Raw genomic sequence first — 21,580 nt, forward strand, 5'->3', positions numbered from 1 at the left:
GTGTGAATTATATCTAATTCTAATCCAAATTTAATACAAATGCATTCATTTATAATAAAAACCTAATGATGATTTAAAAGCATCCTATTCAGCTTTGATTTTTAAAGTGAAATACTTACTTCCTCACACAGATCCGATGTGATATGTCTAGGAGAGCCCATGAATATTCATACCCAGTATATGAACTACATGTCCATATCCATAGAATACACTTCTTACCCAAGCTGAAAGATGCACCCTTTTTTTCTCTGGAAACAAAATCATTAAAGTGTAGTTGAAAATGGAAAAGCCAACAGTTCCTTAAATAAAAGTTGCAGCATCCAGAGGGGCTGCCAGTCTAATAAATTGTTTGTTTAACTGGTCTGGGATGATGAGGTTGACAAGCCAACATGAAACTTGCAAAGGAAATCTGCCAAGGTGGGCTATATGCCTGGGGCTCAGGCTGCCTCCGGTCCCTCCATCAGGCATGGTGAAATTCTCAGAAGCCCCACCTGCTCTGCTAAAAGCAAAGGCACAATTTGCTGACTGGTGTCAGTCTGCGATCTTGCCTAGCCCTTTCCCACCGCAGGCAATCCCCATATTTGGGGCCCAAGAGGTTCTTCTCTACTTAGCGCTGCCTTGGGCTGCTCCACCTCTTGGAGGCCTGCCAGGTGAAGACATCTCAAATGAGAGTTTGAGGTCTTGAGCAAGAATGCTCACATTCGCCGGTGTACTTCCTTTCACTGACTAGCTGTGGTCCTCAAAATAACTTGTGTGTTTAAAAAGATTTTTCTACGTTGACCCCTGTCTTCCAGGTACTAGATGGTAAAAGAACCCTATACCAGCTTCTGTTGTAAAATAAGGAACGCTTTTGGAAAGCTGCTTTCTCTTCTACGGTAATGGGGTGGAGTCAGGCACACACTGGGGAGTGGCTCAGCAATGAAATGCATGACCTTTGGAGTCATACACGTGACCCTGGAGTTCAGGTTCTACCACCGAGTTGAGTAGGGTTGTTTGCACCAGCTCAGCCTCAGAATAGAGGACTCTTCGTCTCTTAGATGGGGATAATATCTGTGCTATAAAGGAGCTGAGAGAAGGAAATGAGCATGGGTACAGCGACGCAGGACGTCCGCAATAGATGTGAGCATTCGATACAGTTGATGCTCCTGGAAGTGGGAGAGTTCCCCTGCAGGACCTGGCTGAAGGAGGGCTGCGACCATTACCGGGCCGAAGAGGGGGGACCTCCAGGCAGATGTGATGCTTCTTCCCTGCCCCCACGGCCTTTGCTTGAACCTCTATGAAAGCTCTTATTCCACTTTCTCCTGGTTGTTGGCAGGTCTGTCTTCCCAGATAAACTGAAGGCCTTCTAGGGTCTTATTAGATGTTGAATCACTAGAGCCCAGTGCAGTGCCTGGCCCACACTAAGTATGGAACGGAATTGATTCAAATTGCAGCTTCCAAGTTTTCCAAATATGGTTTTGGTATCAAGTAAAGGGGAAAGAAGACTGTGTAGGTTGGGATTCTTTTATTTGTCTGTATAGAAAACCCAATCTATACTGTCGTAAACACAGGTAACTGGGAAGTCCAGGAGGAGGTAGGGTTGATTCAAATGATGCCATCAGCAACTGATTTCTCTCCCTCTATCTCTTGGCATTGCTTTCTCTGGTTGGCTCCATTTCAGACAGGCTTTTTGCTTCTAGCTAGCAGAATGGCTGCATAGCTCCAGACCCAAAACTTTCCCAGTTTCTAATGCAGCAGGAAAAAAATCAAGAGTATTTATCCCAGCAAAAGACTCATTGCAACTTTAACGTGGTCATGTGTCCATCACTGAGCCAATCATAACATTGTAAGTTGATTGGCTTAAACCTGAGCTGTATACTCCTCCCTGAGCTGGAGGTGAGAACAACTCCCCTGTAATCGTGAACTGAGATTGGAGTTGGGGTGGGTTCTCAGGGTTGATAATATTTTAAAATGTACCTGGGATTTAGTGTTTTTTTTCAGGTCTGGCTGGACCAACGCATCAGGATGTGATTGCCATTCAAAAGATAGTTTGTTACCCACAATTCCCAAGAGGAGGGGGCATGCCCCCACTGCATGGGACCACATAGGGGAAGCGCCAGGAGACAGGAGGAAAAAGCATGGGCAGAAGCCTTTATTGTGGTTTCCAGGGGAAGGAATCTTGCCTAGCCCCTTCCAACCGGAAGGGTAAATAGCTGCAGGTTTAGGATTGGATAGTTTGAATACTTTCAGTGGTTTCTGGGCTACAAGGGTGGTCCCTAGTTGCCTGACATGGGCCTGGGGTGATTTAGTGCAGGGGGAGAGTGTCTGGGACTGTAGGAGTCTGAGGAAAGGAGGGGGATGGGGAGTAGAGACTGCAGATTGATTGGTTTGCATATTAAAAGAGTATGCACAGGCAAGTTGTTTGCTATTTCTAGGAATTAGCTACCCCTGGGAGAAGCAGTCCCTCTCCAGGTCCACAAGGCCCAAGATGTCAAAGCATCATAAAAAATAGAAAAATTGAAAACATGATTAATACAGTACTGGTTGGCAAAAAGCCACAGATATCGACTACCAAGACCAGCGTCTAATGTAGGGATGCCGTTTCATTCATTTAGCTATTCATTCATTCATTCACTCATTCATTTAGTCACTCCACACTTATGGGTCATCTCTAACGTGCCAGACACTGAATTAGCTGCAAGGGACAGAGACGTGAATGAACCAGATATGGTTCCTGTCCTCCTGCTTTTTACAGCCATTGATCAAATAATTAGAATTCTTAAGAATGCTTAGTTCAGGCCTGTTAGGACCTCTCCCATGTGATATGGGATCCAGTAATTCATTTTAAAAGGCTTTAATCCACTTATTTATTTTAAGCTGTAGTGAGATGTTTGGCCTGGAACATCTGGGCCCCTGGAGAAAAAATCTAATACTCATAAATACTCATAAATAAAAATACCCCCACAAATGAGCAGATGCCGTCAAGACATGTATGGCATTTTAGAGATTATGAAATGCTTTAACCGTTCTCATTTATTCCTTACAATATCCCTATTAGTGATGGTCATCACCTCATTGGACAGCTGGAGAAGCTGTTTTCAGAAGACGCGAAGTGATTTGCCTGAGGATTTATAATCAGCAAGTAGCCAACCTAGGGCCCAAAACCAAGTTCAGGTCTCTTTCCTCTTTACTGGTACTTTCCAACTTGTGGGACCTCAGCAGTAGCACATGGATAGAGCATCAAAATACACGATCTCACAGAGCGAGAAGTTTATTTCCATTTCAGTTCTCCTTCAATCCTTCTAGTTCTGTCAAAGGCTAAGTCTCACATCCGTGCTAATATCTCTTTTAACACCTTTCACTTCTCTCTGTCTCTCTCTTTCTCTCTCTCCCTCACCTTCTCTCTCTCCCAAGACCGTGCAGGATGCAGGACTCAATCTCACAACCTTTGGCAGGTAAACTAGATCTAGAATCTAATAACATTGGTTTGCTTTATTTATGGTAAGCGATATCGTTTTTTTTTCCCTTATGGTTGAGATATTACATTTCCCTTTGACATACATTTATTTTTGAAATAAAAAATGTTGATTTAGAACAAAAACTAAATAAATAATAGTCTAAGTGGCTTGTAGGTATGTGGAAATCATGAAAACAGTACTCAAATTACTGTAACCTGGGAGCACTGTGTAGACCAAGCAAGTAGGAAGAGACCCCTGGAAGAAGTAGAAAGTTCCTCTTTTTCTGTCTTGTTGAGGGTGGACAAAGACTAGGTCAGATCCTGCTGCACGTAGAACAGATGGTCATGAACCTGTAGGACAGTGGTTCTCAAGTCAGGGTCCACAGACTGATGGCAATCCACAATGTCGTTCCCAAATTCTCTGTGAAAAGAAAAATAAGGACCGTTGTATGTCAGTGCAAGAATGCCAGTTGTTCTTTCTTGGTAAGAATACACTTTATTCTGGAATTACCTTTTTTTTTCCGTATGAATGTGTTAAAATGCTCATTCTTTAGCGATTACTTGATGGAAGTAGATGGCCATTGTTTATTGTTTTGTGGTTGTTCCAGTATCTTTAGGTGGCACAACAAAAAGCTGGTAATCTTATGTTAGCAACCCCCTCCTCTATTTTTTTCAATATATCACTGAACCTCCGTTCTAGGAGACTTCAATTTCAGGAAACAGCTTGCCGTCTATTGTTAGAGGAAAAAGGTATTGATAGACCCAGCATTATAATTGTGGTTACTAGCAATGCAAAACAGCAAGCCATAAATCCTTATTGAACCCAGGCACTGCTGTTTATCATTGAAGAGATCCTTCTTTCTGTCCAGTGTAACTAAATAAAGATGGGAGATTAGTGAAATGAGATAGCTGTTAAATTAAAGAGGAAAAAAGTTCAAGTTTCAAGGAGGCTGTTACAAAAACAAAGAAATATACAAACCAACCAACCCCCAAACTCCTAGACCGATGTGTCGCTCTCAGTGACCTCTTAGACCATCTCACTTGAGGTGAGAGAGCTGACAGCCCATTAAAGATGACAACCCCATGGTGTCCTGCCTCTGATGATGCAAATGTAAACTGGTATTATCAGACTAGCTAACTCTTTGACCTAACAATTCCTTTTCCACTCATTTTCCTGAGGAAATACCTTAACTGGGCACAAATAACCATAAGGATGCTCATGAAAAACATCACTTGTAATAGTGAAAAACTAGATACAACTTAAATCTCCACGAGATTGGTTGGGTAAATCATGGCACATTGATACAGTAGAACACTGTGCAAATACATAAAAATATGCTGCAGAAAAACACTCCATGTGGTGTAAAGATGTTAAGAATCTAGTATTAAACGAGAAAAGCAAAAGAAAAACACTCCATGTTGTGTGAAGATGTTAAGAATCTAGTATTAAATGAGAAAGGCAAAACAGTGAAACATAAAGAACACGGGATACAGTATGATTTAATTTTTATTTAAAAGACTGGTAGAATACACTGGATGGTGAAATTATGGGTGAGTTCTCTTTCTTCTTCAGTGTGGAGGTACTTTCTAAAAAGGTCACTAGTGACAATGTACTACTTTTGCTTTAAGGGGAAAAAAGGGATTTCCTTAAATTGGGCTCCATTTAACCCGCTTAAAATGGATCAGCAACCATACGCATGAGCTTAAAGGTGGGCATGTGTGGACTTGCATTTTGCAGTGCTGACGCGCTTCCTCTAGAACCAAAGAAAGACACTAAACCTCTCTGCAAACTCTTTGTAGATTCCCATCTGTGACTTAATAAATATTTGATGCAGTGGCCAGTCAACATCCCTACATTAGTGAAACTTCTGCCCAGGAGCAACTGCACAGCTCTCAGTGATGAGATCCGAGTAAGTTAAAAAGAGTGTATTCATTAGCCACTTCAAAGGGTTTTGGTTTTATTAGCTGGCGATTTTGCAGACTGGATTATTGGCTCTGCTGTCTGCTGCATGATGACCAAAAAACACGCTACTGTGAGGAGTCTGCTTCTTCCCCTAATAATATTTTCTTTCCTTTGTGCTCACAGCCCAGAAGGCAAATGCAGCATGACTCTCCCCTGCAGTAACTCTTGGTTAAAATTAACAGCTATGAATATCTAAAGTGAGTTTAGGATCTGCCCAGTAACTTCAAAGCCAAAATCTTGGAGTCTGGTCACCCTGTCTGGTGTAGTTTTGTAAAATGGGGTGGACCACTTATTCTCTCTACACTTGCATGGTTATAGCTGATAATAAAGTCAGCACTTGGTCTCTAACTGTCCTAAGTTGACAAGTTGAATGGGTGAACAAAAAAGTAGCAGGGTACAACCGTGTTTCCCCGAAAAGAAGACCTAGCCAGACCATCAGCTCTAATGCGTCTCTTGGAGCAAAAAATTAATATAAGGCCCGGTCTTATTTTACTATAACGTAAGACCAGGTATAATATAATATAATATAATATAATATAATATAATATAATATAATATAATATAATATAATATAATACCGAGTCTTATATTAATTTTTGCTCCAAAAGATGCATTAAAGCTGATGGTCCTGCTGGGTCTTATTTTTGGGGAGACACAGAAATCTTACTGCTGGTGCCGAAATCTCTTCAGAATAGTGATCCTGATTTCAAAGTTTGTTTCGAAATTTGTAAGCATCAAGTGTCAATCAAAACTGAAGATGAAACTAATGAATGTTGAATTCTCATGCTTTAAGGTATACTTCCTTTTTCAAATTTTTCGTTCTCTACTATTTTTACTGTACTGTTTCATTTAAATTTCCTACACGCTAACTTCATTTGTGCGATTGAAATAAAATTGCAGTATATACAAAAAAAACCAACAAAAAACAAAAAAGCAGGGCAGAGGAAGGGACCTGAAACTAGCTGAAATCGAACCCAATTACAGGAGCTTTCAGAAGGACGTTGGCAAACCTCTACCTGTTCCTGAAACCTCAGTTTAGATGTCATCTCTTCCTGGAAGCCTACCACGTTCCATCTCCACTCTTCCAGGCTTGATGACCCTTCTCTGAGCTTCCATAACTTCTGTGCTTTTCCTGAGAGAGCCCTTAGGTTATATTGTACCTGCTTGTTTATATCTCTCCCTACCAAATTGAGTTTCAAGAAGACTGTCCTGTCCACCACGGCCTGGTGTAGTATCTGGCACTTAGAAAGTGCTGAAAAAATATTTACTGAATAGAGTAAACTTTCCTTGATATCACTGCTGTAGAGGACTTAGGAAATTCAGGATCATGGGCCACCACATTTGAAAGTTTCCTCCATGCACTACTTGATACCCTACTCCTCGTAGCTCTTCAACCAAGCAGTTGTCCAGTCTGCTTCGAACTTATTATGACAGGGAGCTGACCTCCCTTTGAAACAGTCAGAGGTAGACTTTGAAATGACCAAGGAAGAGGAGGAAAAGAAAGGACAAACAGGGTAGATACGGAACTAAATTGGGAAGTAGTTAATTCAACTGCCCCTTTTTCTGCAGGGCCTTGATATCACCTGAACGTCAAGTAAACCTCACCAAAGTGGCCACTAATAGCAGTTTAAGGCTCTGCCTTTCAAATCAGAGGACCAGACCTTTCAAACCAGAGAACCAGACCTTGAACTCTAAGTTCTTAAACTCTTAAGTCCTTGAACTCTAAGAGGAACATATTGGAATCTCTTCTGAAATATCATTTTTTATTTGACGATCAGCAGGGAAAACACTTTTATATTAAAAATATATATAGTATGGAGAAAAACATGTGCACGATTTTAAAGAGACAGCACAAGACTTGAGAAAAATTGATGAGAATCTTTGGGGCTGAGCCCTCAGACTTCTAAGGGTTAAGAATTCACTCTTGGGGGGCTGCCGGTTGGCTCAGTTGGTTAGAGCGCAGTGCTCATAGCACCAAGGTTGCCGGTTTGATTCCCACATGGGCCAGTGAGCTGCACCCTCCACAACTAGATCAAAAACAACGACTTGACTTGGAGCTGATGGGTCCTGGAAAAACACACTGTTCCCCAATAAAAACTGAAAAACAAGAAAAGAATTCACTCTGGGTCTGATGGGTTACTTTGGTGGAAAAAATATGAGAAATAATGGTGGCTTCACCTGCTTATATCCCTGGAGGTATTTACATTTTCTTTGGTTTCTTTTGGAAACTAAAAAAGCTTTAAAACTAAAAGGAATTAGTGCACAATGGTGGAATTTCAAGCAGCATGAATTGGAGGAGGACAGATATTTCCCAGAAGAGGCCTTGCATTTTATAAAGCCCATTTCCTAGTGCCCTGGCAGCCCTTAACAGCTAGTCCCAGAGCACGATGCATTTAAGTCAGCTTTGACTGTGTTTGGGTGAGTGACTTAACCCCTCCCTCTAAGCCTCAGTTTTCCTAGCTGCAAAATGAGATTAGAATATTTACCTCATAGAGGTGTTGTGAACTACTGTATAAAAAGTACCTAGCTCAGTGCCTAGCATATAACAAGCACTTAATAAATAATGGCATTTATTATAACATTAGCATATTCTCAGTCAGGCCCACCCCTAAATTTGTCGGCTTGATTCAAAAATATAAATGGAGACACTTATATCAAATATTGAAAAGTTTTATTATATAATAAAATATATTCTGTCCTTCTACCTTTGAAACAAAATTGAATACTGGCCTCTTATTGTCCTTTAAAAAAATTCATTTTATTGTGCTAATAACACTTAACATGGAATCAACAAGTTTTCATATGATTGAATATCAGCAAACTTTAAATTGACCGATCTTTAATATTTTGCACATACCTGGGAGTTCTGCTGTTTGACTGATGTTTAGATGAGTAATGACAAAGGCATATATCATTCATACGTTATGACATATTTATTACATAAGATTTATTTTTTCTTATCTTTTTAAATGCAAAATTACTAATTATGTTGTTATAATCAGGATTTTTGAGTTCTAATGATTATAGTGCCAAATTGGTCAACTTTTCTTAAGTCATTGTATTTTTATTTTTAAATTAATTTTAATATTGAGAAAACTTGCTGTTTAGCCAGCCAGTAGCAACTGAAATTGTTAATAAAGTTATTGTAGTACCATTTACATTCAGAAATCAACAATGGCTTTTGCATATAAAGTTCGAATAGTATGATGGGGTCTTCTGTAAATTATTATCATAGAAAATATAAAATAGTCTAATTTTATCATATAAATCACTATCACATTGCAATTTTCATGTTCTCTGAAAGAACTATCTAGATCCATAAAATATTTAAGTTCTTTTTTTCAAAAATTTTAAGGCTGGAATATTATAAGACCAAAAAATGACAATATGTTCTGTGACTTATTCAAATCTCTCTTTAACTATTCCTTGATCTATAGTAACCCCAAAGTAGACTCAATAGAAATTAATTTGGTGATTATTTGTGTGTGAATATTCCGTTTTATCATGATGCAAACATTTCTATTTACTTGGTCTGGTTTTCTTGTATTTAACAGGAATGTCACATGTATTACATACTTCACATCTAGTTTATTTTAATTTAGAATTAATTTAGAATAAAAGGCAAATAGCCACACTCCTATCAGTTTTAGTTTTTGGAGTTTCTGCAAACTTTGGCTAACATTATTACCAGAAAGCAATGGTTCATACCAGATAACTGAGGATAGTGCAAATTCAAAAATAATTTTCTATCAAAGATCACGATTCTCTTTACTTAAGATTCATCTTTTATTTTGTGTACAATTCTAGTGCATCTTGTTATCTTGTGTAAGTTAACTTTTTCTGCTTTCATGGAACTTACTCAGCATTCCTTTTGCGTTTCCAAAAGTGGTTGTAGTGACATATATGACATGATTTTTATCAAGATGTTTCATCTTTGGGCCGATACAGAAAATATCCTATGTAATCACTGAATTGTTCCAAAGATGCCATCACTTATTGGCACTGTTGAAAGCGTGTCTCTTAATAAGAACTTCAAACGATGCATTATATATGGCTCACAAAAAATGCTTCTTCCTTACCAACTGCCATTATCATTAGCTTGCACTCATTTTTCTTTTAAATCAATGCCTAAATTCAAGGTTATTTTTATAGTTCAACTTTTTACAATGGGTATAAAACCAATAAAATATTCATTAATTGTGACATCCTCAATTTTTATCTTCTGATAATTCAACAATATGATAAATGTCAATTGTTCAATAAGATTTGCCCTAATATAATCTAGTTAAATTAGTTATTAATTTTTAAAATTTATATGTAATTTCTTCTCACGCTTTTAAAACTATTTTGAATTCTCTATTTTTATATGATTTTTAAAATTAGTTTTTATCTATCTTAAATGCTTGGCCATTTGGAGCTTGGCTAAATATGGAACATCTATTACTATTCCATTAAAAATATCACAGTGATATTTTATATCTGTACTTATTTGTTTACTGGTTTATTTGGTGATTACTATTGATCATTTGCTGTTGTCTCAGGCTTTTTTTTTTTCAGCTCTAGTATTTACATATGGCTGTGAAATATGTAATAATAATAACAAAAGACTTTGTCTTTCAAGTTAAAGTATTTAAAAAGTTGCTAAAATTTCTTTCTCAGCTTGAAAAACATTTTAATATGATCTATTACAAGTTTCTGCCATATCTATCCAAAGGAAAATTCCTAACCAATACTTTGGATCAAGTTATGTTTCTATGGAAGCATTCTTATGATTTCAGAAGAGTATAATAGACTTTTTCCAGGATCACTTTCCACCAAACAGTAAAGATCCAAAATTTTCATCTTTCTTATCCACTTTGCTAATTTTCTTGCAATTTCTTTATCTTTTAACTGCAGGCCAGAATTGCATTTATTTCTTCAGAGCTGAGAATTTTATATAAAAAAATTCTTTTTCATTGTCTTCTTTTTATCAGGAAAAATTGTTTTTTCAGTAAAGAACATAAAGTTACCAGTGTTTCATCTGACCTGTTCAAGTTGTGGATTTGCTAAGACTACTTTTGTTCCTTATTTTCATTATTTTGCTCAGTAACTAAATCTTCATTACATAAAGAATTTTAATGCCTGTTTGTGAATCATATGCCAGTCATGTTTAGCAGAAGTCTGCTTACTTTCTGCAATTAAAAAAATTGAAGCAGACTACCTGTTGGTATGTTCTACTTCTTTCTTTGCAGTCCTTACTTTGCTGAGCTCAATTTTAATATTTTGTGGTTCTACTCCATTCTCATCTTGTTTTCATTCTCAGTGTTCTACAGAATTAAAATGTAACCATATTCCAAAGCTTCCAAGTTTGCATATACTTCACAAAAATGTAATTGAAGTAAATGTGAAAATATTGAAAAATGAAAATAATTTTTCCTAGATGGTCTCAGAAAGTTATTTTTCTTCTAAAATATCCAAAGTATCTATTAAAATTAAGGAGCAAAATAGAAATAATAATTAAAAATTTAAAAATGTTAAAACAAAGCTGAGTTATTTAGTCTTTACATGTAATTATATCTTATAAAATATTTCCATACACAAAATTATTTGCAATTCTTACATTCAGTGTCCAATCTTTGCTAATGCAAAAATTGGTATTATGCTTCATGCTTCAAACATGCTATATCTAGACTATGTATAAGAAAGGTTTTAAAATAATATTGTTTAATATGGCAAAATCATCTTTGACTGTCATGTGTAACGATTGCAGATACTGCAGTATTTTGTGAATACTTGTAGGTCTACAAACTGGAGCTGAAAGAAAGCAAGAAAATAGATACTCAGCACTCCTGGGAAATGATACTTCATTATGCAAGAATCTATAGCATTCATGACATCTGAGAGGAAGGGTTTGACAAGTTAATTAATTTGTCTTTTCTCTTACCTAAATCCTTCCACTGTAGAAATTCTTCTTGTACTCCTAAGCAGTGCCTTTCCATGATATTGGCAGCAGGACAACTCATGATTCTTCATCACATTTGGATCAAGTCATCTTTTATTTCCAGAACAGAAGGCAGGGATGTGGAGAAGCATTTCTGGTGGCCTGAATGGGGTTAGTCACCAGTGCGGATGTTAGTGATATGGCTGCTCTGTGTCAGCAATGGGCTCCTGATCCCAGAGGTTCTTGAATAAATTCACCTTTTCATTGTGTTAAATGGAGTACAACTCAGCAACAAAAAGTAACAACTCGCTGATATGTGCAATGACATGACTGAATCACAAGAGCATTATGTTAAGTGAAAGAAGTCTGGTACAAAAGGTTACATATTGTATGGTTCTATTTATATGACTTTCACTTAAAGGGAAAACTATAGGGACAGAAATCAGACCAGGATTGCTGGGGGTGAGGGGAGGTCATTGACTATAGAGTGGCACAAGGGATCTTTTAGGAGTGATGCCGACATTCTATAGATTGATTGTATTGGTGGTTATACCACTGTATATACATTCGTTGAAACTAATTTCACTTTATACTGAAAAAGGGTTAATTATAGATTAAATTATAAATTACAGTTTATATCATAATTATATAATAATGTAGTTATATAATATATAATTAAAATTACACAGCACAATATATATTATGTCACATAATTATAAGTTAAATAATAAAGTATAGCATATTATATATAATTATACTACTATGTATAATATGATAATATATACATATTATAATTTAAAAAATAAATTTTAAAAGCCCACAAAGAAAACAAATAAACCAGCAAGGGTAGGAAAACCTTAACATTGAATATAAAGAGAAAAAAAAAAATGAACCTATTTCAAGGTTTAAAGGTTTTTAAAATAACCTTTACCTTTAGTAGGCTATATTCTAAGGATTAAAAAAAAGCAGCAAACAATCTTGAATTTTATTAAGACGTTTGTTGTTGGTAGTGGTATTGGTGTAGTAATTCTTACAGTATTAGTTATATTGTAAGGAGGAGCAAATGAGTAAAATGTATTGATGTTGGTGAAAACCAGGGTTCTCACTGTGGGAGAAAGGAGATAAAAATATGGACTGGGAATAAAAGAGGAAGAACCCTGTGATGTTAGATTGGAGTTGGGAGAATCAAGATAAAGTCATGATTTAAAATAAAATACACCTCCTGGCTCTGTCCACTGAAAGGGCTTGGAAGCAATGACAGCCCAGTAGTAATGAGCACCACCCAGTTCTTGGTTACTAAGAACTAATTTCCATGAAAAGGAACCAGGTATCCTTGGAAAAATGGCCGATTCCAGGTCTGGATCAAGGTACAAAGTACAAGATGAGCTTGGAACTTCCTCTGCTAGAGAGCAAAGAAATGTTCAAACACTGATGGGAATATATCAAAAAGACACAGAGACCTGCTGGACAGGGCCAAATTTGGGACAAATTGAAAATCAAAAAGAAAATTGGTGGTAATAAATAATCTGAGTTCATAATGATACTCAAGAAAATTTTTAAAAGTTTAAAATGAGTGTGAGGGAAGAGGGAGCTCTTTTTCTTAAAAAATTAGAGTGCCAGATAATAAATATAGAAGAAATGATGGAATTAGAAAAATTGTGAGTTTTGTAATCACTACTATGATAGTTGATTCAGGCAAGGTTTATTAATGAAGGCTAAAACATTGAATAAAAGTTGTTGGGGAACAAGATATTCCCATATTTTCAAAGTACCATCCCATGGATGGTAATTGCTTATTAATTATGCACAGGAAAAATGTCTTTACAATGGAGAATTCTAGCAGACTACACCTTAATCAGCTGATTAAACTTAGCATGACCAATAACAGGACACAATGGCATCAGGTGCCTCTTGTGATAAGTTGAGAAAGACCCAACATCACCCTGATAGAGTATTTGCTAAAAATCTTTAACTAAATCTAATTCTGAAGAAATAACCAGACAATCCAAATTTAGGGGCATTCTATGAAAGAACTGGTCAATGACAGGAAAGACGAAAAAAAAAAAAAAAAAAAGACAGAAGAATGGTTTTAGAATAAAGGAGACTATTGAGAGGTGACCCTTAAAACAGCATGTGATTCTTGATGAATCCTGGATAAGAAGAAAAACAAAGACAAAAATAAGGCAAAACAAGCCAAATCAATCAATCAATCAATCTCCAAAGGGCATTACTGGCAAAATTAAAGAAATTAAACAAGATTTTTATACTAGATAATATAATCAATATTAAACCTGTTATAATGACAATTTAGTTACATAGGAGAATGTCTGTTTCTTAAGAGATAAATGCTGAAGTACTTTGGAGTGAAGCTTCGTAAAGTCTCTAACTTACTTTCAAATGATTCAGTCAAAAAATCCCCTCCATATATATGGAAACATGTACACTGAACACGTGTAGCTAAATGGCGACAACTGGTGAATCTAAGTGAAGGATATTTGAGTGTTCATTGCATTGTTTTCTCACCTTTTCTGTAGGTTTAAAAATTTTCATAATACAAGTTTGGGGGCGAGGCATGAATACATGGACTGGAGGTAGGTGCATGGCCCCAAGACAATCAATCTGCCGGGTGGCCAGCTAGTGACCTAGGACCTGGGTGACCTGGCCTGAAAAGATGAGCTATACTATATCGATCAGGATCCTTTTGGCTTCAAGTAACAGGATACCTGAGTCAAAGTAGCCTAAACTGTAAGGATACCTAATTATCTCATGTAACAAGAAGTCGAAAGGTAAATGGCTTCAGGGTTAGTTAATTCATCAGCTCAAGGACGTTGCAGCCCTCTTCTGTCAGTTTCTCTGTAGTTCTCTTGGCTTTACTTCATGCTTGCAAAATGGCCACCAGGGCTTCATGTATCATGTCCTCACATGACACATCCAAAGCAGGCCGGAAGAGGACGGCTAGCTCCTTCTCAGACTTTGCTCTCTTGTAGCCAGGATAGAACTCTTTCCCAGAAGCCCCCCAAGAAGATCCTCTTACATCTCATTGCCCTTACAAACCAATTTTGATTCCTCCTGGGGTTGTTCACTTGAACAAACTGATTGGGAGGGATGGATGTTGGATGGGCCACCAGTAGTGTTTGCCACACGAGCCAATCAGACTCACTTGCTCAGAAATCTGAGCCAGGAAACCCGGCCTGGGTTTGCTTGTTAGCAGTCAAGGTGATGGTAAACGAACAGCAAGAAGTTGAGTTGAGGCTATGGCACGCCAGGTGGTGCATATAAGCCAAGGTTAAGAGAAGAAACATTCTGACAGAGAGGGTGAGGAAGCCATTCGGTAGAGAAAGGAGAAAGGAACACAAGATGCCAAGGTGGGTGGAGCTGCTTTGAGGGTTACAAACTGCACCTCCAACTGCTTAGATCCCTGATATTTTCTGGTATGATTTTAGTTCCAGGCCACAGAAAATGTACCAGGTAGACTTCATGGGCCAGTAACAAAAAAACAAACAAAAACAAAACCACCCAGCCCCAGCACAAAAACGGAATAAGTTATAAGTGTACAGGAATGCCTTAAACCCCCCAAGGCAAAGCCTATCCTTAGGGAGTACTAGAACTGGAAAGGGCTAGAACCAGCTGACTTCTCTCTGCCTCTTCCTCCGTGTTTCTCTGTAGTCTATTTCCTCCTTATCTCTGCTGTAGGGTGTCGCTGCTTCCTGGTCTCCATGCTACCATTACATCCACTCAGACCTTCTAAATTTGCATTAAAATTTTGTCCCCACAAAGAAGCCATGTGGTAGTCAGTCTCCTAGTCCTAGTTTCCAATTCCCAGAAGAGAGAAGCTGAGAGGCCTAAGCTGGGTTGAGTCAGAGGTCTAACCTACCAAGCCCACAGGCTCCAGGTCACAACAGACAAGCATGGGATAAGGAGAAGCACTGCTAGGAGAAAGGGGTCATTGACTCAAAGCTGGAAAGATACCCCAAAATGTATCCGCCATGATTGTTAAAATAGTGGTTTTCAAGATTGGGGATGGGAATTTGCCCCTCCCCAGGAGATATTTAGCAATTTCTGAAAACAGTTTTGGTTCTTGCGAGGTGGGGGTGGGTGCTACTTGCATGTAATGGGTAGAGGCCAGGGGTGTTGCTAAACACCCTAGAATGCTCCCACGACAAAGGACGATCTAGTACAAAATGTCAGTAGTGCTGAGGCTAAGAACTCCTGTCTCCCTTTTGATTCTAGTCACTGTTCTTTCAATCCAATGGAGCATCTGTATCCACAGAGCACAGCCCCAGGCCTGGTAAGTCATAGGACTCAGTCAATCTCTTTGTTGAGCAGAGTGAATGAAAACTCCATTCCCCGAGCATGTGGATGCTGACTGTTCTGCTCATTACCCGGGGTCAGTGTGCATTTTCGGGGAGCCAGATGGCGTTGAGGTTCTGCCCTGGGTGGGCAGATTGTTCAACAAAAACAGAGGATGCAATAAGCAGGAACAGATCCAAGCAGAAGACAGAACTATAAACACATGCACAACTTGCTCTGGCAAGTGCTCCAAACAGAAACAGCTGCCTGGCTGGTACCTGCCCTCCCCGCACACCATAAGGAAGAGCTGCAAATCCTGAAGTCCCAAACAGCTGTCAGCTATGGTAGGAGTGTTTTTTCCCCACTGCCTTGTCTGGAGGGAAGGTACAGGCTCCAAGGCATGGGGGTTCTTTTTGGCTTAGTCAGTACATGTACTTTCATTTTCTAAGAAGCATTGAGAGCCTGAAATCTTAACAACAACAACAATCTATAAATGGTTCAGAGTGGGGAAGGCTTCAGAAACAAGGAGAAGAAAGAGTTTGTAAGCCTGGGTATTTCCCCGAAATTCTTGATAAAGCTGAGCCTGCAATTTGGCAAAAGGGAGTAAGTTTTCTGAAGTTTTCTGGCATAAATCTCCGAAGTTAGGTAACTCCGGGTCTTTGCTGCCCTCTACTGATTGTATGAAGACGAGCAGGGAGTTTGCGAGGAGGGGCGACTTCAGCGGATGGATTGCTTCATTCCTTCACTTAATTTTTCAACACACATTCCCTGAGCTTATCCTCCGTGCAGAGGTTGTGCTAGGCATTAAATATGGTGGTAAAAAATATAGACAGGGTCCCTGTTCTCATGGGATGTACATTCTAGCAAACAGACAGACTGTATAAGTCAACAAATAAACATTTTAAGGTTCTTCAAAGTGCTCTTGAGCGTAATCAACAAGGTCATGTGGCAGAGGGAGCAGTTTAAGGTTGGGAGGGCTGGAAGGTGACCTGTGAGCTGAGACGGGAAAGACGAGACAAAGCAAGCTGTCCTGAGAGCAGGGCCAAGGGCTTTCCAGGCGGATGGAGAAGTGGGTGGAAGTTCTGGAGACAGAAATGAACTTGGTAGGTCCCTAAACCCAGCGTGGAAGCAGCAGTCAGCGTGGAGGGAAGGCCAGAAAGGTAAGCAGGAGCCAGGTCACGGAGGGACCCTACAATCCACTAAAAAGCTTGGATTTTATTCTGGATAAACCTTATTCAGGAGAAGAAACTATTGAAGTGTCACTATTTTTGTTTTTAAAAGGTTATTCTTTTCAAAAATACATATTCACTATAGGATAGCAATAAAAATTTTCCAGAAATATCAGGAAGTTCAAAAAGGTGCATATATTAGATAAATAAGTAAACATTTAGAGGATGACGTTGTCTCCTGTGTGGATAAGGGAAGGTAGGTCACAGGACAAGACTAGGATACAGAGCCAGACAGAGTTGTGGGGAGTCGGGCTGGGCCAGAGTGATGCCGTGGGGGTACACAGAAATGGATGGATTTGAGGTGCCTCTGGGGTTTGCACCTTCAGAATCCACTGATGGGTTGGATGTAGAAGATGGTGGGAGAGAGAGAGAGCTGCCAAAGCTACAGGGCCAAGAAAATCAGCTGTGACATGTCATTGAAGGGAAGTGGCACCTGCAGGCTCGTTCCTGGCTCTTTGCAGTCCAGTGGGGGAGGGCCATTTACTGTGCACCTTTATTCACTTTCCTTCTTCTCTGTGGGTGATTATATCTGACAAGTCTCAGGGAGGCATCCCTCAGAAAAATGGCTGTAAAGCCTTTTGCTAATATGAAGCCTCCCATAAATGTCAGGTGATGAGAATTACAGCCCCACAGGCTCATAAAAGAGAGTGCGTGTCGTGGCTTGAGGAAGCCACAGCGACTGTGAGGGCACCAAGCTGTCTTTCCAAGCTGTATTTTAGTTTCAGGGACGATATAACCAGAGGAAGTGGAGTGCTAGCTGAGGCCAAAGTGGCTCAGAACCTTTCTTGAAAGGCCCAGTTATCAAACCTGTCAGCAACGCTTTCCCTTCACCTGGCTCAGGGCTTCTTCAAGGTGAAGTGGAACATATTCCTAACTTGTGCTAACACAGCCAGGAGGGAGGAGTGGGGGTATTGGGGAACCTGGCCTCAGGCAGCCTCTGAGTTTAGGGAATAAACAACATACTGTTTTCCACCTTTTGCAAGCCTTGACCCACCTGTCAGCTAATTAGTACATAGTACCCACGTGTGCTCCCCTGCTCACCATCTGTCTGGAAATCCTTTGAGGCACCCCATATGTCTAACGGCCTTGACCCCCAACTCCCTTTCTTTTTCCCCTTTTAGTTCTCTCTCTCTGTTTAGTCCACACTCAACATACACCTAAAAATCACTGGGATCGTATGATAAGCGTGGCATTGTGCTGGGGTCCTGGAACCTGGGCTGTGGGACTGAGAAATATGATATGAAGACCCTACTCAGAAAAAGCGACTCATCTAGCTGACCGCCAGCTGGAGGAGTAACTTCTGAGAGCCCATACACACTGGAAAAATAGAACAATAACAAATAATGGTGGCTTCCTGCCAGGCACCTGCCAAAGCCGTTATCTCAGGTGGGCCTCATGATAACCTCATGAGGCGACTACTGTTGCCATTCTTATTTTCAAATGAGGAAGCTGGTGCTCAAGGAGGTGGTGACGTTTGTGGGGCGACACAGCTGGTGAGGGGCAGAATCCTTTTCAAACCAAGTCTGCTTGATCCTGCTTCTGCCTGGGCACTGCTCTGTCTCTGGCCTGTCAGTCAGGATAACGTGAGATTCCAAATGGCATGGGGGCCATTTTGCATGCTGCTCCAGTTAGGAGGCCATGCTGCTCTTTGTTTTTGTCTTAAGTTCTCTTCACACAAACACACACACACACACACTCACACACTCACACTCACCCTTTGATCCATCACCCCCATCTTGATCCCAATCCTTCGGACCTTAATGGCACTTTGACATTGAATCAAAATTATACCAACATGCTTACATGTTCATTAAGAAAGCATTTTCAGAAGCAAATGTCAATAACCCCAACCACTAAATGCCAAGAAATCATAAACCCCAATAAATAATTAACTCCCCCAAACACCAATAAATTTCTGGATCAATTTTCTATATTATAAAATATTTTTTCAATTTTTGGTATTAATTTTCTTTTTTATTTACAAGAAGTTATTTCTGACAGAATTACTTCGTCATTTAAATTTCAAGGTGAAGATTTGAATAATCCAGCAGTTCTGTCTGTATTAAATTTTACCAGTTTTTATATTCTTTGTGTGAGGTTTCTTTAATAACTGTTATTTCTACCAAATCAAACTTTCCTGGATCAAATTTTTCTGATCTGCATTTCAAGATTTGATCTTCAGTCAATTTTTGGTCAGTGCCACATTTTACCACATGCAATCGTAGCCATTTTCAGTTTTAATTTGTGTGGGTTAGTTTCCCCAGAAATATCCATTATGAGTTGGATGGCAGACTAATTGTTTGCTTGTATTTATCTCTTAGCTAACCAGTGAGAAAATTGAGATCATTTCATGCAACAGAGAGAGCTATGTAAAACAGAGACAAAGATTCAGACATGGAGAGATAAAGACAGCAAAAGGAGATAAAAAATAATAAGAAGAAAAATTATAGCAATGGTAATAGCTAATGCTTATTGAGCACTTACTCTAAGTCCTAAACACTTTAAGTGGGCTTACATTAATTTAACCTTCACAATAATTCTTTGCAGATATGTAATTATTATTTCCAGTTTAAGATGGGGAAACTGCAGCACAAAGACTGAATATAAATTGTCCCAAATCACATCACTGCTGAGAGGCAGATCCAGGATTCAAACCCATGCAGCCCGTCACTGAGAAGCTGTGGCTGGCTCTCCGTGTACACTGATTGACTGCTTATGCCTTGACATTGCAGGGCCAAACATCCTCTGGAACAAAATGATGAGGTGAGTCAAAATGTCTTTCTTCCATCCATGACTTTCTGCCACCTGAAATGTCCTCCCACATCATCTGTGTTTAACATGCTTCCTCTAGGGGAGCAGGCCTGACCTCGAAGAGGGGCCCACTGCCCAGGAGGCTGTCTCCTGCCCCTCTTCTAGGCTAATCCCTGATTGAGATCTTATGATCTATGCTGCACTTTTTGCTTCTTACTTTTCCTCATTAGACCATAAGCTCTTTAAGGGCAGGAGTTGGCTGTTATTCTACTGTTTCCATTTCTTAGTATAGGACTGGTCTGAATTAGAAAGGGCTGTGAGCATTCTTGAATGAATGTGTCATTCCACTAATAATGATTTGCTTTGGCCTAACAAATTCTTCTGCATAAAGGAACTTGTGACTTTTCATGGTAGTTCTAGAAACTTCCTAATTCAAGGCTCATGATGATTTGATGTTCTAACGCAAGTGACTGGGATGTGGATAAATCATTGTCTCCACATTCCTCCATTTTCTATTTTGTTCTAAAAAGCCCTATAGTATCTGGTGATAGTGGAGTTCATTCGTAAGAGAATTTGGATATGATACAGAGTAAACCAAAGTCCAAAAGCAGAACAAGTCTACTTAGAATATTTGTCTGTGATTATAACTACAAGCTTGATCTGTAATGTTGGGTAACACTATAACCCCATGTATTAACCCAGGCTGCCCAAGTGAGAAATCTTAATGTTGCCTAAAATTTGCCCCACACTCAAATCCAATCAATCATCTAGTGTTGTTGCTTCTACCTTTTAAATAGCTCTTGACCTTTACCCTCTTCTCCAGTCTCGCTGTCATTGTCTTAGCTCAAGGACTCATCTTGGTCAATCTCAGCAGCCTTCTCCTGTCTCCCTAACTGCAAGCTTGCTCTCTTCTAATGCATCATTCTCACTGTAGTCAGATCATTTTAAAAACAAAGCTGTTCCTGTCACTCCTCCACTTGAAATCCTTAAATAGTAACTTCTTATCACCTACAGAATAAACTGTAACTCCACCCATTTTTTTAGTCTCATCTCCTAGAACTTTAGTTGTTTAGTTCCTAAAATCAATTCCAAAATGTTGTCCCTAATGCATCTTTTCCTGGCTCTTGTTTGCTTTCTCAGTTGCCACCTCCACAGTGGACTCTCTTTCCAAACAGTCACTCCTATGTTTCTGCTTGAATTTCTAGCAATATGGCATAAAGATTCAGAGTAAATGCAGTAGGGTGGAACTGCCTCTCTGTACCATTGAATTGGTATGAGTCTAGGCAACTTGCGTAACCTTTATGATGCAGGCCAAATGAAAGGGCTTCTCACTATAGAAACTCTAAGTCTCCTTTTCCCTAGTGTTTTAGCTCCATAGCCCCTGGTTATTATCAGTTTTCAAATCAGTTTCTTAATCATAAACAATAGATTGTTTTTAACGTGAATCATAGAAATCGCCTACCCACTGCTTTAGATAATTACCCTAAAGCTTGTGATTAATGTCTGTTGACTATCGTCATTGTAGCACAGTGTTCTTTCCAGGCCTAGCTTCCGGGTGAATAATAACCGAATAACCGGTTAAACCAAAAGAAAGACCAGAGACTCCATGAAATTGAACACATTTTCATTACGCAGTCACCCTGCGTCAATGGCTTTGAGTCCTGTTTCTTGGACCAACTGTTTTATTAACTCTATTAACTAAAATCTATCTCTCCTCATCTAGGGGCTGTGGGGATACAACTGATAGCCCAACAAGACTTCCAGTACCTCCTGACCAAAGAAGTCAACATGGTCCTCCAGGCGGATCTCAAGACCCTCTCTTCATCTAAGGTCAGATAGATCGAGAGTCCCACAAATCCCCAATAGGTAGGGACAATGGCCACATTCAGCAGGAAGCAAATATAGAAAAAGAGATCTCCTGTCCCTCAACTTCCCTTAGAGACTTATGGGGATCACGTCTCTCAAGGGGGACATAAAGCAGGCAGTTAGAG

The 21,580-nt window shown here is 39.3% G+C and overlaps 1 long non-coding RNA gene across 1 annotated transcript in view; it reads left to right on the plus strand.

Annotated features, from left to right (window-relative positions):
* The window catches only part of LOC141567123 (uncharacterized), a 71,861-nt gene that overhangs the window by 46,486 nt on the left and 3,795 nt on the right, over positions 1-21,580 (plus strand). The window contains exons 4-7 of the long non-coding RNA XR_012489517.1: positions 13,854-13,910; positions 15,550-15,607; positions 19,386-19,601; positions 21,313-21,419. This is a non-coding gene — a long non-coding RNA (uncharacterized LOC141567123). The remainder of the gene's footprint in view (positions 1-13,853; positions 13,911-15,549; positions 15,608-19,385; positions 19,602-21,312; positions 21,420-21,580) is intronic.

Source organism: Rhinolophus sinicus, linkage group LG10 (assembly GCF_036562045.2).
Source record: "Rhinolophus sinicus isolate RSC01 linkage group LG10, ASM3656204v1, whole genome shotgun sequence".
NCBI classification, from domain to species: Eukaryota; Metazoa; Chordata; class Mammalia; order Chiroptera; family Rhinolophidae; genus Rhinolophus; species Rhinolophus sinicus.